Raw genomic sequence first — 27,684 nt, forward strand, 5'->3', positions numbered from 1 at the left:
GCTGAACCTCTGCAGAAATACCTGTTGGTAGCTTTGCACGCGGGCATATCTCCAGGATGCAAATGATTGCATTTCCAGTAAAACGGGAGAAATTTTACCTAGGTGATTTGAATGACTTAGCCAAAAAATATTTTAAAGACATAGCTGTCACACTTTGCCGCTATAGGAAAAATAGATTGAATCAGAAAGGAAATCCTTAAGTCACCTATTGTAATTTTTACAAATTTTTGTGGCTAATGCCTTAGAAATCCTTGATCTTCTATACAACACTGCCCTTTTAAGACCATCTGAGACAATGTGGTACTATTCCACTTAAAGGCAGTCACATCTAGAACAGATGGCTATTCCTTGTTGGATTTGCTAATTGATCGTCCACGTATAGATGAAAACTGGTAACTCCATGTTGCTTAATTCAAATTACTAGACAACATGTTTGAATCAGCTGAAACAAATCTAAACTCCAATTTCCTGGGTTATTTAATTTACTTTATTAGGAATTTGATTTCATAAGCATGACAAATGAACAAATTACCAAAGAAGACTATAGTACTTCTGAGACTAACTCATCCAACATTCCAGCTAGGCTTCAATTAATTGAGTCTACCCGACTTATCACAAAACTGTAGAAGAGTCCATCATTTTTGATTAAAAAGTTAGGCAGTGACTTCCATTGACTTGAAATCCAAAAGTAATTAATTTTCATGATTAGTTAATATGGAACAGTCAAGACTTCGTGCTTCATCAGATACATTCGCAGAACAAGAAACTGCAGATGGTTTTGTAAAATATGATGACTAGGTCATATAAAGTCTTTCAGGCTCCAGTCATGTAGACTTATTCAAATATATAAAGCCATTGATTATAACCTTTGTGGATGTAACCTTAAAAAGTTTTAAACCTGTTATCTAAAGAAGATGGTCCAGACATGATCAGTTAATTAACATTCTTCTGTCCAGGATGATTCTTAAATTATGGAGAAATATTTTCAATATTACAGGATAAATCATTTTTAAACTTGGTTAGTGATTTTAAAAAAAGCAGCAGATGCTAGAATCCAAGGTGGAGAACAGGAGGCTGGAAGAACACAGAGCAGCATCTGGAGGAAAGGAGAAGTCAATGTTTTAGGTATTATCCTCTTCAGGACTGGATGAGGGGGTAGGGGGAGCTGCAGATAAAGAGGGAGGTTGAGGGGTGTAGTGGAATGGTGGTGATAGGTTGACACAGGTAGTAGGTATGATCTGGTTAGTCAATGGAATGGATGAATCCAGTTGATAGCTTAATACAAGTTGAATCACCTTGATCCATTACTTAATAGAAACATCATAAAAATAGTGCAAAGATTTCATATGCTTACTTGTCCTAGAAGAAAAATGTTTTACAAGAATCCTTTATGATTTTGCTACTATGAAGCAATCAGAAGCAACATTTATTCTGTTCACGGCAGTGTTAAAACAGAACAGTAAGAACGAATGTATCTTTTATACTTGATAAATGATTTATTATGTATGATTTTCTTAATTTACCAGTAATTAAATGTGTTAACGGTTTTAACTTATTAAAATATTTTTAATCCAAATATGATATTAGGTCTAATTTTAAAAAAAACATAATGGTATCACACAAAACTGAAAAGGGTATGTCGTAGTCCTGGCTTACTTCAATCTAAATATGAACTGGATAATGTTATGAGCACGATGATGTGGAGGAAGATTTCTTGAAACGTGACTAAGATAGTTTTCTAGAGTAATACGGTGAGCAACCAGCTGGGTTATATGCTATTTTAGATCTGGAATTATACAACAATAAAGGGATAACTAATAATCTTGCTGTGAAAGATCCTTTAAAGAACACTAACCATTGTATGATAGAACTTTCCATTTAAATTTAAACAATACGCAGCTCAATCTAAAACTAAGGTCTTAAATCTAAACACGGGTAATTCTGAAGATTTGAGAGAGGTTGACCACGGTGAACTAGGAAGCTACATTAAAAGGGTTTGATGGTGATGGAAAGTGACTAGTACTTGAAAAATTAATGCTGGGTTTTCACAATGCGTGCATTCTTTTGAGGGAAACATACCCAACAGGAAAAGCATGACAGCCATGGCAGCAAGGGAAGTTGCAGAGAGTATTAGATGAAAGGAAGAGGCATTCAAAATTGTAAGCCTGAGAACTGGGGAGAAGTTTAGAATTCACTAGAGGAGGACCAAAAAATTTTCAAAGAAAGAGGCAACAGGAATTTATAACAGAAAGGAACATAAAAAATAATTCTTGAAACTTCTACAGGTAAAAATGAAAAGATTAACAAATACATTTGTATGTCTATCACAAACAGATTGGTACATGAAAAAAATAAGAGAAGCTGCAAAATACTTTGTGTCTGTCTACACAGAGGAAAATACTAGCAGTAACTTTGCAATAATCAAGACCCAACATTTTTGTGAGAGTGTAGAAGTAAAAGAAAATTAGTATCAGTAAAAACAAAATGTTTTAGAGGAATTAATGGGGATGAATGCTGACAAATACCCAGGACACAATGACTTTCACCTGAGCTTGCTCAAAGAGAGATCTACAAAGACAGCTGATGCATCGGTAAATCATCTTTCAAAATTCAGAATTCTACAACGATACTTGCAAATTGAAAGGCTGCAAATGTAATCCCAGTGTTTAAGATGAAGGGAAAAAGAGAACTACAGGATATTTAGCATGATATCAGTAGTAGGGAAAATACTATAATCCAGGATAGGATTTTATTTATGTATTTTAGATTTTATTTTCATGTATACTGAAATACAGGAGTAGAGAAAGTGTTTAATGTTGCCCCACAAGGCACCATCTTAGGCACAAGTACCTTGGAACAGAATCTTAATATCAAGGTAGAAAGAAAGAACGAAGACAAAAGTGAAACATTACGGTAATTATAGTATAGCATAAAACATAAGAAATAAGGTTAAAAGTTATATATTACAGGCCTCCTTAGTTTTAAGTAGAAAGTAAAGAAATAAAGCTGAAAGTTCAAACATTACAGTCTTAAGTGTTTAGTCACCGCAGGACTGCACTTCGAGGAATCACCTCGAGACCGGAAGTCCATGTTGAGGTAATGCTAGGCTGAGAGACTGCCACACTGGGTCTGTGTTGAGTACAAGGCTGGGAATCAGAGGATGTATATAAGGGGATGCAATGGGGGTACTGCCTGCCAGTTGGAGAGCATTGCCATTTTGGCTCTTTTAGCAAAGACTGGCTGCATTGGGTATCATTCAGGCAATTAACTGCTGGATCCTGTCCAGGATCAATGACCTTGGACAGAGCTTCCATCCACTGAGAGCTGCCAATTATAGGCTGGCAGTTCTATTGAATAACTACACCACCATGGACATGACAGTTATTGTCAATATTCCACACATTCACCCACGACTGGATTCTAGATCACATGAGTTATGGCAGGAGTCATGCAACAGGGTTAAGGGAAAGGGGGTGGCATCGAGGACACGGAGCTTGCTCTCAACAGCTCTACCTCTTTATGATTCCAAGTGCCCCAAATAAAGAGTAAGTGCCTTTGGCCAATGACCCCAACCCGTTCTCTGAGAACCCGCAAGCAACTACACACGTGTTTGGTTGTCATGTTCCCTGCTGGAAAGATAAACAATGCCTTCATTGGTGGCAGGGTAGGAAAGCCACACACAGCTTTCCAACGATAGACGTAATTTGGCTGGAGACAAGAAGATAGCAGAGTACACACCCACTATCCTTCCACCTGGTTAAATAAACCCCACCAACAAATGTGCTATGAAAGGGGGTGTTAAATCGCTATTTTCCACACACTATTGGAAACCACTACCCCAAACAAAAGTCCATTTTTAACTGTATGATGGAAAATGGGAATCAACAACAACTGCAGGTTTACAACAAAATTAACCTGTGAATCGGTGTCAACATTCCTGTATAGCATAAAAATCTGCTCAAAAATTGTCTACAAGGGTGATATGAAATATAATTTATAATCACAGAAATAATTGCAGTGTGCCTTGTGGCTAAAGGATGCTAATGTTTCTCCTAATGTTTCGAAACAAAGTAAACCTGCAAATTAAGTTAGTCTAGAATCCATACTGAGTTGAAAGATGATTTTAACACATCTGTTTAATAATTAATTCAGGAACAAGGGATAACCAAACAAATACCTATGACATATGGGTGTCCCTCAATTCCATCAAAAAAGATTGATATTTTACTCTATAATTTCAAGTAACCATGAAGCCCTTATCAAAAAAACTAATTAATTAACGTAAAATGTTTTTGTACTTTAGGATAATTAGAGTAGGCAATTCTTTCCTACAAATATTCAGCAATATCAATAAATAACTTAAATAACTGAAATGGCAGTTTTGTGAAAAAGAGGAATATTAAAATGTACATAGACAGGACAGCAAAATTAGAGGAGATGGATTAAGTGGGAAATACAAACACCTGATCAGTGAAGAGCCTGCTCTGAGCTGTGATGTCTGAATTCATTATATATTAAGCATATTTTTAATAAGGTGTGAAGTTATTCCAGATTTGTTACACCACTAATGAGACCCTGTCTGGAATGTGTTATTTAATTTCAAACAGCTTGCATTTCCTACAGCACATAGATACTAGTTTTCTTTGAACATTTTATGTCAGGTTAACTCAAAAATTATAAGAACAGACATCCAGTGCTGAACTTGTTTTCACTGGAGGAGTGCAGATTTAGAAGGGAAGTGATTCTAATCTTTAAAATGGCACAAGAACAGATGCATTCTATGCTTTGAGAGCAGGAATGAAGGAAGCAACTTCTAAAATGAGCAAGCAACAACAGATTAAGTTTCTTTCAATCCCCACCAGCTCCTTATCAGTTTTGGAAATATGGAACTCTGTCAAAACAAAGTAATTCTTTCAAAAGTTATTTCAATAAATAGTTACTAGCTATACTTTGGATTAAAGGATTTAACAGTTGGTAAGATTTCAATTAAAGGCCCTGTTCCCTTTATTATTTTTATCATTTGATTTCACTGAAGATGTGACAACACAGCTGGTGTAACTCTGCTTCCTGTTATCACCGGCCACACATTCAATCATTATGTATGTATGTCAGGCACATCATCTCTTTTTAACAAGGTATGATTTTGTGGGACTCTGTTATGATTAGTTTTTGTCAAGTGAATAATGGATAACAAATAACAATAAGCTTGCTAATAACTCGTTTAATTTTTTCTGCATTCAATCTGTATTTACACCTGCTCAAACATCTCCAAACTAAGTAAACACACCAAAATATAACAATTACAAATACAAAACATACGTGAAAAAAAGGACATGCATATGTAGGTGATTCAAAAATAGGAGGCAGACAACATTGAGGAACAGTGTAATTAGAATCAGAAGAGCCAACGTTTTACAATTAACTGGGCTGATGATTCACAAATGCAATTTAACATTGGAATTGATAAATAACTGGTACTAGCAAACCTACCTTAGAATTATGCATGGCAAGTCAGGAAAAATACTGTCTTTCTTATCTGCCTATGCTCACTTTGTGTGGTTGTTTCTCTCTCTGCCTTTCCTTTTCTTTTTGTTTCTGTCTTAGCCCACTCACAGGTCAGAATTTCAGAAAGGCAGTTTTTGAGCATGTCCAAGTACCAACAAGGGAGTAGGTCAAATTAGATTTCGTAACGGGCAACAAGTCAAATGTATTTAATAGTCGAAATATTTGTGAGAAGTTATCAAATAGAGATCATAGCATGATTGAGTTTGGTAGAGTGTTTAAAAAAGGAGAAACTTGAAACAGACAATAAGGCATTGGAGCAAAATTACGCCATTCGACCCATGAATCTGCACGGCCATTTGGAACATGGCTGTTATGCTTCTCAACCCTATTCTCCTGCCTTCTACCCATAACCCTTGAGCTCTTAAATAATCAAAAACATAGCTATCTCTGTCATACAGACACTCAAAGACTTGGCCATCATGACCTTCTGCAACAAAGAGTTCCACAGATTCACCACACTCAACTGAGGAAATTTCTCCTCATCTCTGTTCTAAAGGGTCATCCCTTCACTCTGAGGCTGTGCCCTCGGGTCCTACTCTCTCCTACTAATGGAAACATTTTCTCCATATCCACTCTTTCCAGACATCTTAGTATTCTCATAGCTCTGATGAGATTCCCCCCTCATTCTTCTAAAGTCCACTGAGTACAGACCCAGAGTCTTCAACCACCCCTCATATAACAAGTTCTTCAACCCCAAGATCATTCTTGTAAACCTCTTCTGGGCCACATTCTAAGGCCACCACATCCCTATTAGAAACAGGGCTCAATATTATTCATAATATTCCAAATGTGGTCTCATCAGAACCTTATACAACCACTGCAGGACATCCCTACTCTTGTATTCTAGCCCTCATGAAATGAATGCTAACATTGTATTTGCCTACTTAACTGTAAATTGACTCTGTATGCTAACTTAAGGAGAATTCTGAATTATAATTCCTAATTCCCTTTGTGCTTCAGATTTCTGAAGTCATTTCCCATTTAGAGCAACATCTAAGTTTCTAGATTTAGTTAAGGCTGACTCCTATGTGATGAATTAGAGACTAACCACAGTAAAATGGGGAACCTCTTAAATGGGTAAAAATGCAAAACCAGAGTGAAGTTTTATGTTTATGTTTATGTTAAAATAGAAGATGCTAGTATTCATAACAGTCAAGATTTCCTCTTGCAAAGAACAAAGCTATGAACAACAAGAGGTAATATGTAGCATAAAACTAAAAGAATACGTAAATAAAAATGCAAAGAAAAACACCAGAAGTCCTGGCAACCATAAAATATACAAGAAAGGAAAGAAGAGACAAAACAGATAAGGAGAGCTTCAAAAATGGAGTATGAAAACTCAACACATAAAAAACTGCACAACTATATTAGGAATAAGACTGTCATTAATTGCAATGTGGTCTTCAGCAAGTAAGGAAATAACAGTTATGCTGAATAATTATTTTGGGCTGATATTCACGCGAGATGTAAAAGTGAAAATGCTGGAAATTCTGAGAACAAAAAGTGACTTGGAGAACGAAGATCCACCAAAATTAAAGCACACAAAATATCTTTAATAAAGAAAAAATGGGCACAAAAAATGCAGAACTCCCAGGATGAGCTCATTTTATTCCAGTACTTTTAAAAGAAGTAGCTGGTAACAGTGTAAATGGCGTAAGTATAATCTCTAGAGTTCTCTTGATACGGAAATAGTTCCTTTAGGTTGCAACAGTGGGAAATGTGTCACTTCATTAAGTAAGAAAAATGTGAATGGGAAACTGGGGCATTATAGATCAGGTGACCTAATATCAATTGTCAGAAAATTATTGGAGGCCATAACTAAAGATTAAATGACTGAACACTCACATGCTCAGCAAATCATAAAGAGCCACCATAGATTAGTAGAGTGCAAAGCATATTTTTGCTGAAGAGATGATGTTAGTAATATAGACTTACGGTAGGCATTTGAGAAAGTTCACTCATCAACATGTTAGTTCCTCAAACTTCATTGTTAGCTGATGAAAAATAATTGACCTGGTGAGAGAATTAACTAAGCAGCACGAGACAGAGAAGAGCTATGAAGGGTACCTACCAACGTGACTGGTGGCTTTCTATAAGGATTTGTGTTAGGTCAAAACTATCAATCATATTTATTAATGAATTAGGTGTTTAGACAGAGGGGAACACATCTAAAATGTGCCAACGGTCACCTTGAAAGTACTGTAGGAAAGGCATAAAATACCAAGAAATTTTATAGGTTAAGTGAAGGGGGAAAAATGTGACAAATGAATTTCAATGTTCGTAAGTATGAGGGAATCTACTAGTAATCTAAAAAGAATAGGATGCACTACTTTAAATTGGTGAAAATCTTGAAATATTTCAACTCCAAAAAAGACTTAGAATGTGTGCATATAGGTAAGAGATTGGCTCTCTGGCAGAAAGCAGACAGTGGGGAAAGAAGTGTCTTTCTCAGGATGGCAGCCGATGACAAACGGTGTTCCACAAGGGTTAGTGTCGGAACCTCAACTTTTCACTTTATACATTCATGATCTAGATAAAGGAACTGAGCGCATTCTGGCTAAGTTTGCAGGTGACACAAAGATAGGTAGAAAGACATATCGTATTGAGGATGTGGGGAGTCTGCAGAAAGATTTGAACAGATTAGAAGAGTGGGCAAAGAAGTGGCAGGAGGAGTATAATGTGGGAAAGTGTCAGGTTGTGCACTTTGTAAGAAGAATATGGACTATTTTCTAAATGGGGAGAAAATTCAGAAGTCAGATGTGCAAAGAGACTTGGGAGTTCTAGTCCAGCATTCTCTCAAGGTAAACGTGCAGGTTAAGTCAGTAGTTAGGAAGGCAACTACAACTTTGGCATTTATTTTGAGAGGATTTGAATGTGAGAGCAGGGCTGTACTTCTGATGCTCGATAAGGCTCTAGTCAGGCCACATTTGGAGTATTGCATGCAGTTTTGGGCCTCATATCTCAGGAAAGATGTACTGGTTCTGGAGTGGGTTCAGAGGAGGTTCACAACAATGGTCCCAGGAATGAAAAGCTTAACATACAAGGAACATTTGAAGACTCTGGGTCTATACTTGATGGAGTTTAGAAGGATGAGGGGGGGATCTAATTGAAACTTAGAGAATACTGCATGGCCTGGACAGAGTGGGTCTTGGGCAGATGTTTCCACTGGTAGGAAAGACTAGGGTCTGAGAGCACAGTCTTATAGTAAAAAGAAAGACCTTTTAAAACAGAGATAAGAAGAAGCTTCTTCAGCCAGAGAGTGGTGAATCTATGTGATTTACTGCCACAGAAGGCTGTGGAGACCAGGTCATTGAGTATACTTAACATGGAGATAGATAGGTTCCTGACTGTCAGGGGTAAATCAAGGGTTATGGGGAGAAAGTGGGAGAATGGAGTTGAGAAACTTATCAGCCATGATTGAATGGCAAGGCAGGCTCGATGGGCTGAATGACCTAACTTCTGCTCCCAAGTCAGATGGTCTTATCATTAAAGTGTCATGGCCAAGTACAGAAAATAATGAATAAAGCTATTGGAATAATACACCATATATTGAAAGAACTAAAATAAGTCCGTTGACATCATGCTTCAACTAGGATTGTATAAGCTGAAATTTACGAAGTTAAAAGGTTTTCTGCTTTAAATTTTCAAGGTATTCAGTTGTCAGTCAGCGAGCCTAGGACAAAGATTAAACTAAAATCAAGAGCCAGACATTTTAGTAGTGTAACAAGGTCAGCTAGGTGCACATCATAGGAGTTCCCCGATTGGAGCTGCTAATCTGGTCCAATCAGGGAGCCCGAGCTGACAAATACATGCGTCAGAGGTTCTGTTTTCTCAGAAAGCTGTCTCTGAGGAAGCTGGATCAGTGTCAAGGGCTCTCTCCACATGTGACTGGTGGGGACACCAGCCTGTGTGGAGTTATTTCAGTGGTGACAAAAGAAAAGCATGCTCCTGAAGAAATTTGTTCACAATCATCATCTTCAAGTTAGGGCAAACATTACTGGCATCATGCCATTATTTGGGAAGCGTGACTCGTTTGATCCTGTTGTCGAATACTGGGCCCAATATGTGGAAATAATGCATTGTTTTTGACTGGGCAAATGACATTAGGGCAGATGAAAAACGAATAAGTCCTCTGTCAGCTTGTGGACCCACTGCATTTCTAGTTATTAGGAGTCTAATTTTTCCTGAGGCACCAGTTACTAAAACCTTTCAAGAGTTGATGGTTTAGTTAAGGAATATTATGACCCTAAGCCTCCTCTAATTCTGATATGCCATCGGTTTTACTCAACAACTTCAGAAGAAGGAGAATCTGTATTGGGATTTTTGACTAAATTAAGCTGAATGGTAGAGGCATGTGGCTTCGGTTTAACCCTTAATGAGATGCTGAGATATCATTTAGTATGCTAGATTAATGATGTAAACGTGCAAATGCACCTAACTAGGTGAAGCCCAACTGGACTTCAAACAGACACTACAACTGGCTTTCACATTGGAAAATGCAGCAAGTGGAGTGTATGAGTTACAGGGTATTCCAATGGAAGTGGAGACACTTGCCAGTCGGACTGAGCTTAACACCACTTGAGTGAAGGCAATTGCATAGATTCATTCAATACATATCCTGAAAGAGGGTCTCTATGTTGGCCCATAGCAAAACCACCCCTCATCCCCCAAGTAAAGAAAGCCAAGTCTCAGCTAAACAGTTAAAATGTCTTTTTCCGGACTTGGGCCAGCAAGCCATTACAATTGCTACCAATACGCCAACTCAAGACAACAAAAGTGTCGCACCAAGTGGAGTAAGAGAACTCGTAGGCCGGTTTCCAGGAGACTGCATATCTTGGAAAGTCCATCTACATGTGGCTTGGAACAGTTAAGTTGCTTAGCAACACCCAAATCAGAACCAATCAAATTGACATTTGGTTAAATGGTCACCCAGTGCTAATGAATGTCGATGCCAGTGCGGCCACTTCAGTGATTGCAGAACCAGTCTTTAACAAAATTCGGTCTAGACTCCAACACTTACGTTTGCATGAGACTTTGGTTAGACTGAGAACCTATACCAGGGAATCTTTACAAATTAAGGGTACAGCTTTGGTTCCAGTCGCTCATGAGAAGGAGTTTGTTCAAGTTACCAATAATTGTCGTAAAGAGTTTGGGTTCAAGCTTGATGGGGTGAAATTGGTTGAGAAAGGTTCACCTTGATGGCTCAACATTTTTCTATCAGAAAACGGCTGCCTTAGTGAAGTCCTAATTAAATTCCTGGAAGATTTTCAGGAATATTCTCGGGATTATCAAAGGAGCTAAAGCCACCTTACACACTGACCAGGAAGCAATTCTATGTGCAAGAGCTGCCCAGTGCCATTTGCCTTACATGCCAGAGTAGAGGCAGAAATCAGGAGGCTGGAAAGCAAAGGAATCATCAAACTAGTACAGTCTGCGCAGTGGGCAGCACTGGTCATACAGACTGTGAAGCCTGATGGGGCGGTTCGCCTTTGTGGAGACTTTAAATGAACAGTAAACCACTTGGCCTGCTGTGTTCATTCAGCTCCACATTTTGTTATCTCAGTAAACCGCTTGTCACTGTGGATAAATAACCAGTCCCTTGCATAGAGGATTTATACACTAAACTGGCAGTGGCGGGTGCTGTCCTCCATGAAGCTAGACATGAGGCATGCGTACTTTTAATTGCAGTTAGATGAGGATTCCCAGATATGCCACAATTAATAGCCATAAAAGTTTGTACCAATATATGAGGCCAACATTTCAGGTATCATCAGCCTATGCGAATTTTCAACGGATGATAAAAACATTTCACAAGCTTTAACCAAGGTCACCGTTTATCTAGATGACGTGCTACTGACAGGAAACAACAATAAGGAGCACTTAGAGAACTTGGACATAGTCCTTTGACATTTTTCCCAGGCAGATGTACACCTTAGAAAGGAAAATTCTGTGTTCCAGGCACCCCAAGTGACCTAATAGAGTTGTAGAGTCGACAAGATTGGTTTACGCCTATTGGAAGATAAAGAGAGGGTGATAAAAGGTGCCCTGAGTCCCACTTCAGTACTGGTACTCCATTCTTTCCTTGAACTGATGAACTATTACAGAAAGTTCATATATAACCCGGCCTCCTGGCACCTTCATATCAACTGTTGGGGGTGGTGTGAAATGGCATCATGATGATCAATGCCAGACAAAACACTCTGGCATGCGAGAGAGATAGTTTACTTCACGGCATGACATTTGATGTAAGAACCATGGGAATGGGCCTGCATGGGTAGGAAGAATGGTCAACGCGAGGTCAGGTCCACTGACGTATAAAGTTTGGGTAGGTGCAATGGTCCTGAATAAGCACGTGGACAGATACAAAAGCTGCAAACTTACAAATGGTACAGCAGAAAAAAATCACGCCCAGCTCCTCAACTGCCAATCTGACTGTTTCGGAACTCGTGGGTTCTCCCCTTCATCAAGAGCTGAAGGTACTTCAGAATCTGAGATGGACTTAGCAAATGTCACTGCCCTGACACACTTCTTACTTTAAGAAGAGAATGAATTTCTTCCATGACACTCCAGGCACATGAGGCAAGCTACTATGTATTATATGCTGCCTGTGTTAGATGCAGAGTTGGAGAAAACTGACCTGGTACTAAAATGTGCCAGGAGGAGCAACAAAAAATAAGAACCAGCCAATGTCCTCAGAGTCAGAGGGACAGGGACGTAGTGATTGTAATGAGGTCAGCCAGGTGGACTTCATAGAATATTAGTTCCCTGACTGAAACCCAGATTAACATCCCCAGTCAGGGAGCCCTGGCTGACAGATATAAAGAGGAGTGTCAGAGGTTCTGTTTTCTCTGCGAGTTGGCTCTGGGAGAGTTGGATCACTGTCAACTGCTCTCTCCATGTTCAAGCAAAGGATGGTTGGTGATGGGATACCAGCCTCTGTAGAGTTATTTCAGTTTTAAGGAACCATAGTGATAAAAGAACCCAATGAGAATCAGGGAGAATTCTTCAGAATTGGAGTCAGACCTATCTCAAAAGGGAGAAAAATGTAGTTATTGGGAATCAAACATCTCAGTCACAGGACATATTGCAGGGTAGTAAGCTGAGCCCAATTTTCTTAAGTTAGTTAATTAATGAATTCCACACCCCTTCCCCCAACTGCATAAAATCAGAAGTGGACGTGTTTATTCATGATTTTGTAATGCTCAACTCTATTCACAGCTCCTCAGATAGTAGGCAGCAAGACAAGGCTAAAAGTAACACCCTGGATTCAGTTGATTATTTGCATGCTACATTCCCACCATCCAAGACCTGGCAACAACATTTCCGTCAAAAGGAAATTCAAACATCTTCCCTTGACATTTAGTATCATTAGCTGAATGACACCATTGACCAGAATCTGAACTGGACTGGCTATTTAAATAGTAAAATGTGAGGCTGGATGAACACAGCAGGTCCAGCAGCATCTCAGGACCACAAAAGCTGACGTTTCGGGCCAGGACCCTTCATCAGAGAGGGGGATGGGGTGAGGGTTCTGGAATAAATAGGGAGAGAGGGGGAGGCGGACCGAAGATGGAGAGAAAAGAAGATAGGTGGAGAGGAGAGTATAGGTGGGGAGGTCGGGAGGGGATAGGTCAGTCCAGGGAAGACGGACAGGTCAAGGAGGTGGGATGACGTTAGTACGTAGGAGATGGAGGTGCGGCTTGGGGTGGGAGGAAGGGATGGGTGAGAGGAAGAACAAGTTAGGGAAGCAGAGACAGGTTGGACTGGTTTTGGGATGCAATGGGTGGAGGGGAAGAGCTGGGCTGGTTGTGTGGTGCAGTGTGGGGAGGAGACGAACTGGGCTGGTTTTGGGATGCGGTGGGGTAAGGGGAGATTTTGAAGCTGATGAAGTCCACATTGATACCATTAGGCTGCAGGGTTCCCAAGCGGAATATGAGTTGCTGTTCCTGCAACCTTCGGGTGGCATCATTGTGGCACTGCAGGAGGCCCATGATGGACATGTCATCTAAAGAATGAGAGGGGGAGTGGAAATGGTTTGCGACTGGGAGGTGCAGTTGTTTATTGCGAACCGAGCGGAGGTGTTCTGCAAAGCGGTCCCCAAGCCTCCGCTTGGTTTCCCCAATGTAGAGGAAGCCACACCGGGTACAATGGATGCAGTATACCACATTGGCAGATGTGCAGGTGAACCTCTGCTTAATATGGAAAGTCATTGTGGGGCCTGGGATAGGGGTGAGGGAGGAGGCCCCACCGAACTCATCTCCACCTATCTGGAAGCCCCACCGAACTCATCCCCACCTATCTGGAGCCCCACCGAAATCATCTCCACCTATCTGGACTCCATTTTCTCCCCTTTGGTCCAGGAACTCCCTACCTACGTCCGTGACACCACCCACGCCCTCCACCTCCTCCAGGGCTTCCCATTCCCTGGCCCCCAACACCTCATTTTCACCATGGACGTCCAGTCCCTATACACCTGAATTCCGCATGCAGATGGCCTCAAGGCCCTCCGCTTCCTCTTGTCCTGCAGGCCCGACCAGTCCCACTCCACCAAAACCCTCATCCACCTAGCCGAACTCGTCCTCACCCTCAACAACTTCACTTTCGATTCCTCCCACTTCCTACAACAAAGGAGGTGGCCATGGGCACCCGCATGGGCCCCAGCTATGCCTGCCTCTTTGTAGGTTACGTGGAACAGTCCCTCTTCCACAGCTATACAGGCCCTCAACTCCACCTCTTCCACCGTTACATTGATGACTGTATCGGCGTTGCCTCTTGCTCCCCAGAGGAGCTCGAACAGTTCATCCACTTCACCGACACCTTCCACCCCAACCTTCAGTTCACCTGGGCCATCTCCAGCACATCCCTCACCTTCCTGGACCTCTCAGTCTCCATCTCAGGCAACCAGCTTGTAACTGATGTCCATTTCAAGCCCAACGACTCCCACCGCTACCTAGAATACACCTCCTCCCACCCATCCTCCTGCAAAAATTCCATCCCCTACTCCCAATTCCTCCGCCTCGGCCGCATCTGCTCCCACGATGAGGCATTCCACTCTCGCACATCCCAGATGTCCAAGTTCTTCAAGGACTGCAACTTTCCCCACACAGTGGTCGAGAACGCCCTTGACCGCGTCTCCCGCAACACATGCCTCACACCGCGCCCCCGCCACAACCGCCCAAAGAGGATCCCCCTCATTCTCACACACCACCCCACCAACCTCCGGATACAACGCATCATCCTCCGACACTTCCGCCATCTACAATCCGACCCCACCACCCAAGACATTTTTCCATCCCCACCCTTGTCTACTTTTCGGAGACACCACTCTCTCCGTGACTCCCTTGTTTGCTCCACACTGCCCTCCAACCCCACCACACCCGGCACCTTCCCCTGCAACTGCAGGAAATGCTACACATGCCCCCACACCTCCTCCCTCACCCCTATCCCAGGCCCCTAAATGACGTTCCATATTAAGCAGAGGTTCACCTGCACATCTGCCAATGTGGTATACTGCATCCATTGTACCCGGTGTGGCTTCCTCTACATTGGGGAAACCAAGCAGAGGCTTGGGGGCCGCTTTGCAGATCACCTCCGTTCAGTTCGCAATAAACAACTGCATCTCCCAGTCGCAAACCATTTCCACTCGCCCTCCCATTCTTTAGATGACATGTCCACCATGGGCCTCCTGCAGTGCCATAATGATGCCACCCGAAGGTTGCAGGAACAGCAACTCATATTCCGTTTGGGATCCCTGCAGCCCAATGGTATCAATGTGGACTTCACCAGCTTCAAAATCTCTCCTTCCCCCACCGCATCCCAAAACCAGCCCAGTTCGTCCCCTCCCCACACTGCACCACACAACCAGCCCAGCTCTTCCCCTCCACCCACTGCATCCCAAAACCAGTCCAACCTGTCTCTGCTTCCCTAACCTGTTCTTCCTCTCACCCATCCCTTCCTCCCACCCCAAGCCGCACCTCCATCTCCTACCTACTAACCTCATCCCACCTCCTTGACCTGTCCGTCTTCCCTGGACTGACCTATCCCCTCCCTACCTCCCCACCTATACTCTCCTCTCCACCTATCTTCTTTTCTCTCCATCTTCGGTCCGCCTCCCCCTCTCTCCCTATTTATTCCAGAACCCTCACCCCATCCCCCTCTCTGATGAAGGGTCTAGGCCTGAAACGTCAGCTTTTGTGCTCCTGAGATGCTGCTGGGCCTGCTGTGTTCATCCATCCTCACACTTTATTATCTTGGATTCTCCAGCATCTGCAGTTCCCATTATCACTGGCTATTTAAATAGTATGGCTACAAGAGCAGATCAGAGGCTATGAGTTCTGCAGTGAAAAACTTACCTCCTGTCTCAGTAAAGTGTGTCCAACTTGGCAGGGCACAAGTCAAGAATGTGATGGAATAATCCCCACCTTTCTGGATGAGTCCCCCTTGAACATTCAAGAGCCTTGACGCCATCCAGGGCAGAGGAACATGCTTGACTGGCACCACATCAAACCTCAATCAATGACACAGTGGTAGCAGGGGTTCCAAATGTATGACACACTGCAGTATTCACCCAGGCTTTTTCGACAGCACTTTGCAAACCTGTAGCCTTCAAGACCAAGGGCAATAAATGCACAGGAATACTAGCACAATAAATGGCCCTTCATGCCACATATTATCCTGACTCTTAACAACAATTTTTGATCCTTTGCTATCAGTAGGCTGAAATCCTGCAACTTCCTTCCTAGCTAACTACACAGACCACAGTGGTTCAAGAAGATGAATTTCTTCTACCTTCTCAAAGGCAGTTAGGAGTGGGCAACAAATATTGCCCTGGCCAGGGTGCCCATATCCTATAAATTAATTTAAAAGTGATACACCAAGCATTATCCGAAAATATTTTTTTTTAAAAAGGAGAGATTGTCCATGTGTCTCTTCTCTATACCACAGAATTGCCTGAACTTGGGAAAAAAAATAACAGCTTTGGTCTCTGCAATTCCTTTCTCCCAGCCAAAATAAAGTCTGCAGTTTGACAGTAAGTGTTAAAACAGAAAATGAAATCAAAACATGCGGCACATTTGCAATGATTTTCCCATCACAACGCAATGTTTCTACAGCCTCTGTCCCAGCCTCCCCCAGACTACAAGTATTCAGTGAAGCAGCAGCAGGGTTACCTTAATTGGAAGTGTCTCCTGAAGTTGTTGTTGCTGCTTCTGGGAGACATAGAAGCAGTACCAGCTTCCGCCATAAGAGCAGGAACAACACAACTGCTCCATTAAACTCGTTCACTGCAAATTGGAAGCTGTAAGGTTTACCATCGACATTATCTCCATTGTACTGTGTACTTGGCATCTTAAAGGTCAATGGGATTTTACAGAAATTAAACAAAAGTTTCAAACTGTTATAGAAACTGAAAACAGCAAAAAGAATTCTCTGAAGTGGATTTGCAGTAAAATTGAATCTTGGCAGACTTATTATGCGCTTGTCAGCCTTGTAAAATCTAAAATTGAGGTCATAGCTCACAGGGTTATTTGAGGAAGTTCCTTTATATTAATTATATTCTAAAACAAAACTGCTTATTGGGAAGGGCTCCATACAAATTATACCAATTATACCAATGCTCAAGCATTGTGTCCTTCACCCATTCACCTCCAACCTATTTATGAATTTACACATGACTTAAGAGCAGAAGTAGGCCATTCAGCCCCTTGAGCCTACTCCACCACTCAATAAGATTATGGCTAAATTGTTTGTGTTTCAACTTCTACATTCTCAGCTACCAAGATAATCTTAGATTTTTGTCTAAGGGAATCAATTGACCTCTTCTTTAAAAATATTAAATGACCCAGCTTCCACTGCCTTTTAAGGCAGAGTTCCAAAGTCACGCGGCTCTCTAAGAGAAAAAGAATCCCCTTGTCTCTATATCAAAATCACCAAATTTAGAACAATTTTCCCTAGTTCTGGGCTTATCCTTGGAGAAAACATCCAATCCACAATCATCTTGACAAGACCTTTCAGGATCCTACAAACTTCAACCAACTACTCTTTAATGATCCAAAGCCCAGTCTGTCTAACCTATCCTCAGAGCAAAACACTCATATAAGGTATCGATCAATCAAGTAAACTTCCACTGAACCACGTTCAAAGCATCACATTCTTCCTTAAATAAGGAGACAAAAACTGTATACAGTATTTGGGATATGGTTTCACCTTGTATAACCAACGTTTTGAGTCTCATGCACCGTAACAGCTAAACTATTCTGCATCTTCAAATTCTACAATCATTCTGTACTTAAATAATACTCTGCTTTTTCATTCTTCCTCGCAAAGCGAACAAGCTCATATTTTCCCACATTATATTCTGCCACGTTTTCGGTGACCCACTCAAACTATCAATATCTATATGCAAACTCTATGTCTTTTTCACAGCATACTTTCTTACGCACCTTTGTATCATCTATAAAATTAGTTACTATGTCTTTTTTCCCTTCTTACAAGTCATTCATGCAAATTTTAAAAAGTTAAGGCCTCAACACAAACATCTATGAGACTCCATTCAGCACATCCTGCCAATTGGACATGGACTCATTTATGCACACTGCCTGTTTTCTGCAAGTCAGCTAATCTTCGATGCAAGTGAATACATTTACTCTGTACTATTTGCTTTTATTTTGTGCAATAACCATTGATGTGCCACTTTATCAATTGCCTCTGAACATCCAAATACAGTACATCTACTGGGCCTCCTTTATCCACAGTGCATGTTACTTCTTCAAAGCAGTCTAATAAATTGATTAAACATAATTTTCTTTTTAGGAAACCACGCTGGCTCTTATCTTGAGTTATTTTTAATTAATCGTCCAGCTATAAACTTAATCATCGATTCTAACACTTCAGCCACGACAGACTTTAAAGTAAGTGACAGAAAGTTTCTTGCTTTTTGCCACTGCCACTCTTGAGTAGAGGTTATATTTGCTACTGAAGTCTGATGAAACCTTTCCTGAATGTGCACAATTTTGCAAAGCTAACATCAATACATCTAGTATCTCAATAGACAGTTCTTTAAAGACCCTGGGATGAAACCCACTTGGTCCCAAAGATTTGTCAGTCTGCAGCTCCAGTCTTTATAAGCAAAACTGAGACTAAACTCAGAACTATGTGAAATGCAACCCCACCGATGAGGCAATGGCTAATGCTGGTAAAACATGCACCCCCGATGGAGTTTGGTCACAGCTAAATGATGGAAGAAGTATATTGTGGCAGGGGGATTGTTAGGCATAGACATGGGAAGGAGATTGGCAAAATATCCCAGGAGGGTGCCTCAGAGTAAACATTGCCATTCCTGATACTGTGTCCCTAACTCAAGTTGAGTTAATACCAGCAGTGGTTGAGGACCTGAGGTGGGCATTCATTAACTACTGAAGGGTTTCAATAAACAGTGTGGCAGGAATGCTGTCCATGAGCTTTCTTCCATGGGTTTGCTCAGTGGCGATCAGCGGGCAATGAGGTCTCCACAAGTCACCTACCCACCTAATTTAACAAAAAACTTCCCTACCATCAAATTTTCCATCAGGGATGGGAGCAAGAGCTCAAATTCCTTCAAGAGGGTCATTATGATACAGATAGTCACTATTTGTCCCATTGATTTCATGTCATTTCTCTGCAGTAAAATAAAATTAGGCCCATTTCCCCACGCTGTCCCAGCAGTCCTGCAAGTTTATTTCCTTTGATTTTGACACAATACTGCAGTCAAATCTTGACTGCCTACCCAATTTTATTCTGAAATCAATTATTTATGGTTCCACATTGACATGGACAGAGAGTTCCAAGTCGTTGATACTTCCAGGTCATTATAATCCACAGCATAAAAAGGCTCTTTCCCTGACTGTTCCATGTAGCTTTTGCTCAAAACGTCAAGTGTGTCTCCCAATCATTGCTTTTGGCATCTGAAATGGGAACAACTTTTCTTTGTCTATTTTATCAAAATCCGTCAAAATCTAATATACATTTATCAGCGGTTTCAAAACAAGATTCCTCTTCACCCTTCCAAATTCCACCCAGAATCCTCAATTGCTCATTTTATGACAAGGCCTTCATTCCTAGATCATTCTTGTAAATCTCCTCTGGAACCCCTCCAGAGCCAGCACATACTTTCTTAGATCGGGGGCCCAAAACTGCTCACAATGTTCCAAATGCAGACTGACTAAAGCCTTAGAGATAATGGGAACTGCAGATACTGGAGAATCCAAGATAACAAAGTGTGATAATAAAATGTGAGGCTGGATGAACACAGCAGGCCCAGCAGCATCTCAGGAGCACAAAAGCTGACGTTTTGGGCCTAGACCCTTCATCAGAGAGGGGGATGGGATGAGGGTTCTGGAATAAATAGGGAGAGAGGGGGAGGGGGACTGAAGATGGAGAGAAAATAAGATAGGTGGAGAGGAGAGTATAGGTGGGGAGTTGGGGAGGGGATAGGTCAGTCCAGGGAAGACGGACAGGTCAAGAAGGTGGGATGAGGTTAGTAGGTAGGAGATGGAGTTGCGGCTTGGGGTGGGAGGAAGGGATGGGTGAGAGGAAGAACAAGTTAGGGAGGCAGAGACAGGTTGGACTGGTTTTGGGATGCAGTGGGTGGAGGGGAAGACCTGGGCTGGTTGTGTGGTGCAGTGGGGGGAAGGAACGAACTGGGCTGGTTTTGGGATGCGGTGGGGGAAGGAGAGATTTTGAAGCTGGTGAAGTCCACATTGATACCATTGGGCTGCAGGGTTCCCAAGCGGAATATGAGTTGCTGTTCCTGCAACCTTTGGGTGGCATCATTGTGGCACTGCAGGAGGCCCATGATGGACATGACATCTAAAGAATGGGAGGGCGAGTGGAAATGGTTTGTGACTGGGAGGTGCAGTTGTTTATTGCAAACCAAGCGGAGGTGTTCTGCAAAGCGGTCCCCAAGCCTCTGCTTGGTTTCCTCAATGTAGAGGCAGCCACACCAGGTACAATGGATGCAGTATACCACATTGGCAGATATGCAGGTGAACCTCTGCTTAATATAGAAAGTCATCTTGGGGCCTGGGATAGGGGTGAGGGAGGAGGTGTGGGGACAAGTGTAGCATTTCCTGCGGTTGCAGGGGAAGGTGCCGGGTGTGGTGGGGTTGCAGGGCAGTGTGGAGCGAACAAGGGAGTCACGGAGAGAGTGGTCTCTCCGGAAAGCAGACAAGGGTGGGGATGGAAAAATGTCTTGGGTTGTGGGGTCGGATTGTAGATGGTGGAAGTGTCGGAGGATGATGCGTTGTATCCGGAGATTGCTGGGGTGCTGTGTGAGAACGAGGGGGATCTTCTTTGGGCGGTTGTGGCGGGGGTGCGGTGTGAGGGATGTGTTGCGGGAAATGCGGGAGACGTGGTCAAGGGCGTTCTCGACCACTGTGTGGGGAAAGTTGCGGTCCTTGAAGAACTTGGACATCTGGGATGTGCAGGAGTGGAATCCCTCATCGTGGGAGTAGATGCGGCGGAGGCGGAGGAATTGGGAATAGGGGATGGAATTTTTGCAGGAGGGTGGGTGGGAGGAGGTGTATTCTAGGTAGCTGTGGGAGTCGGTGGGCTTGAAATGGACATCAGTTACAAGCTGGTTGCCTGAGATGGAGACTGAGAGGTCCAGGAAGGTGAGGGATGTGCTGGAGATGGCCCAGGTGAACTGAAGCTGGATGAACACAACAGGCCAAGCAGCATCTCAGGAGTGCAAAAGCTGACGTTTCAGGCCTAGATCCTTCATCAGAGAGCATCTACTGTGTTCATCCAGCTTCACACTTTGTTGACTAGAGCCTTATACAGCCTTCGCAGTACATCCCTGTTCTTGTATTCTAGCCTTCCCAAAATGAATGCTCGCATTGCATTCAACTTTCTAACAGCCAAGTGAAACAGCATAATAACTTGAGAAGAATCCTGAACTTGGATTCCTAATTCCGTTTGTGTTTCAGATTTTTGAAGCCTTTCCGCATTTAGAAAATAGTCTGCAACTCAATGATTCCTACCAAATTGCATAACTTCATACTTTCCAACTTTGTATACCTTCTGCCACTGCCACTTCTTTGCCGAATCTCCAAGCATGTCCACTTTCTTCTCTTCTGCAGCCACCCATCTTCAATATTATCTGTCCCTCCAAGGGAATAACACTAGCTTCTCCAGTCTTAGCTTGTAGCTAAAATTCCCTCATCTGTGGAAGTAATATGCTAAGTCTCCTCTCCATCCCCTCATGGGCATTCACGTCTCAGCCTCCTACGCTCCAGGAGAAAAATGCCCCAGCCTATTCAGCCTCTCCCTCTAGCTCAAACCCTCCAATCTTAGCAACATCCTTGTCGGCCATTTTTGCACCCTTTCAAGTTTAACAACATCCTTCCTAGAGCATTTGTTTTCTCTTTCACAAACAAATACAAAGCACTCTTTTTGAAAAAAAAGATATGTGAGAAAATTATTGCTAGTGCCTCTGTTATTTCTTCACATTTCTTCACGCCGGGATGCATTTCACATGGCCCTGGTGATTTATCTACTTTGAAATCAGCAGACGACTAAAAGTAACATACAGACAGAAGATTCTGATTACATCACAGTTCTTCTCCCTGATTGTTATACCTACATTTTTCAACAGTGTAAGGAACATACACAAAACGTATTCCCTTCCTTTCCTCTTTTTTGAATAAAGGTTTTACATTGGGCATTTTCCAATTCTCCAGGATATTTTCAGAATCCAAGGATTCATAAAAGATTACTACCCGTGCATCCGCTACCTGTGTTTACTTCCTTTTATTTCATAAAGTGCAACCCATCAAGTTCAGGTAGCTTATTAGCCATTAATCCCATTCATTTCTGCAAGACCATAAAACACAGGAGTACATGTCTACCATTCAGTCCATCATGTGTGCTCCTCAATTCAATAAGAACATGGCTGATTTGATTACCCTCAACTCCACTTTCCTACCTTTTCCCCATTGCCCTTGATTCTTTCACTGAGTAAAAATCAGTATACCTCAACCATAACTCTAGTACTTTCTCTCTATTGAGAATTATTGTATTTACTCCCTCTCCCCACACACCCACCCGCATTTTGGCCCACAATTATTTCGTATTTTTGGGATGCTAGTGTCTTCCATAATGAAGGCTGCCGCAACGTATTTACTCCTCTGTCACATCCTGGTTGCCTACTGTTATTTCCCCACCTCATTCTCTTTGGTTCCTAAATTCAATTTGATCTACCTCTTCCTTTTTGTCATACTTAAAAAGGTCAATGACGTTGCTAGTTTACCGTCAAAGTTTATTATTCCCCTGTTATTTTTGGTCATGCTCCATTGGTTTTTAAAACATTCACAATCCTCTACTCTTTGCCACATTGTACGATTTTCTTTCAATTTGATACTATCCTTCACTTCTTTGGTTAATCAAGGTTCACTGAAACAAAAACAGTATCTATGGAAGACAGTGGAATTGTACATTCATCTGTTGTGATGAGAGAGAGAGAAAGAAAGAAGAGAAATGTGGCAAGATGAGTAATGGAAATTGGACTGCCAGGAAGGAGAAGGAAGTTGAAGGCCAGATGAGAGAGAAGACGGTAGACAAAGCAGGAAAGATAGAAAAATGGCTGTCTGACAGAAGATGACATGGGAGGTTGATCAACTGGCATTGTGGTGACCCCAAATGGAAAATAAAACAGACAAAGGAGGACAGTGGTGTTGCTATATTCAGCCAAATAGTCACAACCACATGCTCAGATACCACAATCCAAACTTAACCCAGAGTCATCACTAGACACAATTACCCAAGTCTACATAACGACTTTTAGGAGAGACTGAAGATTTTAAAAGCACTTGTGTGAACGTGAGGTGGCATAACAACGACCCAGTGGGTAGAGCAAATGCCATCGTGAATTCTCTATTTTTACACATTTGTAAAATGTTAATCTCAGTTACCAGAAATAAAAAGATCGGGAAAAAATCTGACATCATTTTGAAGGAGTGGTCAGACGGAATTATTCCAGGTATCCGTGGAGCATGTAATTTCACATATCGTTCTGAGCGTCCGACTTCTGGTGTAACAATTGTAACGTTGAGAACACCCCATTACAGCGCTACCTACGGTTAGAACTGGTACTGCAAGTGTTCAAATTCAGTTTTCGATTGAACGCATGCCTCCCGTACCAAATTTTATCTATAATGGATGGCACTAATTCCCTCGATAAATTAGGAAAAGATACATTAAAATACAGTAAAGCGTGCTGAGTAATTATGGTCAGATACACATTAACCATTGTATTTACAAACTCGTTAACAACTAATTACGAATGGCCCCCTCATGCCTGCTTAACGAACTTTGAGTTATCATGAAAGGTGAGGGATATTAGAAAGATGCTGTACCTACTTTCGTGATAGCACATGCTTTAATGGAAACAGAGTTGTATGGCAGAACCGGAGTTATTGGCGGATCCACATCTGAAATTCTAACATTCTAAAATTCTCGAGGGTCTCAGAATTAGGGCAACCTTCATGCTACGTGCAGACATCCGTAACATTCAGCGCTAATTCCAAATATTCCGTGCGATTATTGGGAAACCACTGAAATTGTGGAAAATGATTTGTATAAGTCCCAGTGCTGCAGCACGCAGCAAGCCAAACATTACAAAGATTGACATCAGGAAACAAATGCTTAACGCTTTTAGGGGAATTCAAATGCTATCAACTCGCCTTCGAAAATTGAACTTTTCGTCACTATTACGCAGGTTAAAATCGGTTAACAGGTCCCTCAAAAATGTTCACCCATTATCATTTTGCAGTAAATAACGTTCACACTATTGCATCCATCGCCACTTAAACTGATTTGCATTGGCCTTTCTCTGGAAATTGAGACTGGAGGCTCTAAAATGGATTTTCGCCTGAATCGGCAACAGGCTAACTATCAAAATTCTTCAATTTTCGATAAAAAAAAACAAGCGTTAAAATACAGCACACGTCTGTTATTATTTCATGTCCAATGGTCAGTTGAATCCCGCTAAACAAAAACCGAAAGTACCGTGGATGCTGGAAATCAGAAACGAAAACAGCAATTGCCGAAAGATTCAGCCGGCCTGGTAGCGTCTGTGGAGAGAAATCAGAGTTCTTCAGTTCTGAAGAAGCGTCACTCGATCCGAAACGCAAGCTCTGATTTCTCTCCACAGAAGCTGCCAGACCCTCTGAGTTTTTACAGCGATTTCTTTTTTGTTGTTTCTGAAATCCTACCTAACCAGGTTCAGGAATGATACCTTTAAGTGGTACCGTACGGTCTTCACGATTCAGTGTTTGCTAAAGGGAAATATCCAAAAGATTGGTGCATTTCGTTCCCACCATCACTTTCCTCCGCCCCGCCTCCTTGTACATGTAATGCAATTCATTACATTGTGTTTTTTTTGAAAAGAATAAGAAATTTGGAATATTTTCTTTGCTGTGGACGATAGCCCTGTCCAGTTCCTGAGTAAACCGGGTCTGTTCTGAACCAGATAATGAATTTGCTCTGTGCAAGTCAGTTATTGGGGTGAGGCTCTGCAAAATGTTTCTTGGAAGACCCATGTAGATATTGTTTAGGGAACAGATACACAACAACGAATTAGCAAGAACCCGGCTGGTAACAAAGTTAACTTCAACACAGGTTCGCTTTCCTCACACCCTCTACCTGATCTGACACAGGCAGCACCCATTTAAAAGTTATTCCTTGATTTTAAAAGCCATGTCTATCCCGTTATATTATAAAACAAAACAATTCAAAACACAATGCTCCCTATAGTTTCCTCTGTTGATTCATAACTTTCTGAACTGATTCATAAATGGACATGATTTGACACAGTCATTCTATTTTAATGGACTGAATAATAAATAATGCATGCATTCGCTTTTATTTGATTCAGTCATTGAACATACCGAGCGGAATCCCCAAATTTAGCATGATCACAGCGCAGGCAAAAAAGGTAAATATTGAGAACGGGATACGACAATGTCCACCGGCGGCGCACTTCACCGACAATATAGCTGTAGCAGACACTGACGCACCGATATAATAGTTTAATCGTATGTGAAATGTCGACACAAAGTCAATGGGCATTTATTATTCCAATAAACTAACCCTTTGGCGGAATAACTGGGATCTATAATCAACTAAAGGCCGATATGTAAGGATGAACTATTGGGGGTGGGGGAGATGAAATACGAAATTCAACATAAGCATCAGATGCAATGGAAATTCTCTCTCTCTCCTTCCAAAGCCTCCAACCCCCAATTTCGCACAACTCGGATCTCTGCGGGGCACATGCATTAGAGGGGGGAAAAAAATCACTGAAGTGTGCGAAGATGGTGACAAAATCGAACAATTTCCATGCAGCCCTTCTGCAGAAACAACAACCTGAGGATAACCACTTACTTGGTATTCTAAAGCCGCATCGTGTTATGTTTGTGTCCACAGATATTTCTTTTTAAACAGTATTCAGTGTTTCACATCCTGATAATCGAATATCTTCAGGAAGAGGCGTAAAACACACTTTAGTGGCCGGCTCTTTTTTCCCTGCCTTGAAACATCCCCCCCCCACCCCCCAGTAACTCCTTTATTGTAAATAGGGAGGTCTCGCTTCAGGTGCTAACCCGCTCCCCGCGAAACGACGTGACCACATTTTCACCAGTGTGTCGGGTAGTTCAATTATTTCAACAATATCGTCGCGTTTTGTAATTCCAAACCCAACGAAGCGACGCACAAAGTAAGAATTTCTTCATTTGTACTTTCGCCAGAGGAGGAGGGAAGACACATAGAATGAGGATGTTGAAGAAGAAAAAAAGGTAAAATAAAAACACAAACGCAGGCGTTTAAAAAAGCCCTCCTCGAAGCCTCGAGCTGCCTTCACTGTTCAGTCGGCTCGGGGAAGCTGGGGGTGTTATTTGGTTGTGAGGTGAATCAGCAGTTGTCTCTTGTCTGGGTGCCCGGCCCGGCTGACAGCGAGCTCCCTCTCTTCCCGCCCTCCAGCTCCGGCACTGCGCACGTGTACTGACACCACCGGCGGTAAGACCAGGGGGAACTCGCTCTACTGCTTCTCTCTGCCCCCGCTCTCCACTGAGGGACCGTCCCCAACCCTCTCCCCCTTCCCACTGCTTCTCTCTGCCCCCGCTCTCCACTGAGGGACCGTCCCCAACCCTCTCCCCCTTCCCACTGCTTCTCTCCGTCCCCTCTCTCCACTGAGGGACCTTCCCCATCCCTCTCCCCCTTCCCACTGCTTCTCTCCGTCCCCTCTCTCCACTGAGGGACCTTCCCCATCCCTCTCCCCCTTCCCACTGCTTCTCTCCATCCCCTCTCTCCACTGAGGGACCTTCCCTAATCCCATCCCCTCTGCTTCTCTCTGCCCCCTGCCTCCACTGAGGGACCATCCCCAACCCCCTTCCTACTGCTTCTCTCCGACCTTTCTCTCTACAGGGGTACCTTCCCCAAGCCCCTCCCCACCGCATCTGTCTGTCTCCTCTCTTCACTGAGGAACCTTCCCCAAACCTCTCTCCACCACTTCAATCTGTCCCCTCTCTCCACTGAAGGTCCTCCTCCCCACTGCTTCTCTCTCTCTCTACCCCCCCCCCCCCTCAGTCTGACAACACAACATTGGATGGAAGACTTTCTTCCAAAATAAATCCTGGAATGCCACTTTGGGGAAAACATATGTCATGGGGCAATGCGTGTGTTAATATCCAAAAAAGGGCAGAAAGATCCACCACCAACTACAGGCTCCTCACTCTAACCTTGGCAGCCGGGAACTCTCAGAGGGGTATTTGAGAAACTTAGTGACTAACAAATGTCTTCTACAAACCTGTGCTGATATTCAATCAGAAAAGCTTGGGTTTAGGCCCGAATCGTCAGCTTTTGTGCCCCAAAGATGCTGCTTGGCCTTCTGTGTTCATCCAGCTCCACACTTTGTTATCTTGGATTCTCCACCATCTGCAGTTTCCATTATCTCTCATATTCAATGTTGTGTTGACTAATTTGTTATCATGGTGAGAGGTTGTGCCCTGGGTAAGGATCTAGAGAGACTGGGTTGGTAAGGTTTTTCACCAAATACCTGCTAACTAGTTACACTATTGAGGCTCTCCG

General features: G+C 42.5%; 1 protein-coding gene and 1 long non-coding RNA gene across 3 annotated transcripts in view; one reads left to right on the forward strand and one right to left on the reverse strand.

The window, feature by feature from the left end:
• LOC125453711 (short transient receptor potential channel 4-like) overlaps positions 1-26,606 on the reverse strand; it is a 101,970-nt gene extending 75,364 nt beyond the window's left edge. Inside the window, exon 1 of one of the 2 annotated variants that reach the window (XM_048533619.2) lies at positions 25,984-26,606. The gene's annotated coding sequence lies outside the window, so the exon portion shown is untranslated. Of the gene's footprint in view, positions 1-15,917; positions 15,982-25,983 lie in introns of those variants that run through there. The other variant, XM_048533621.2, reaches the window with a different exon arrangement.
• The window catches only part of LOC125453712 (uncharacterized), a 38,450-nt gene continuing 36,924 nt past the window's right edge, over positions 26,159-27,684 (forward strand). Inside the window, exon 1 of the long non-coding RNA XR_007247826.2 lies at positions 26,159-26,393. This is a non-coding gene — a long non-coding RNA (uncharacterized LOC125453712). The remainder of the gene's footprint in view (positions 26,394-27,684) is intronic.

The sequence above is a fragment of the Stegostoma tigrinum genome, chromosome 6 (assembly GCF_030684315.1).
Source record: "Stegostoma tigrinum isolate sSteTig4 chromosome 6, sSteTig4.hap1, whole genome shotgun sequence".
NCBI classification, from domain to species: domain Eukaryota; kingdom Metazoa; phylum Chordata; class Chondrichthyes; order Orectolobiformes; family Stegostomatidae; genus Stegostoma; species Stegostoma tigrinum.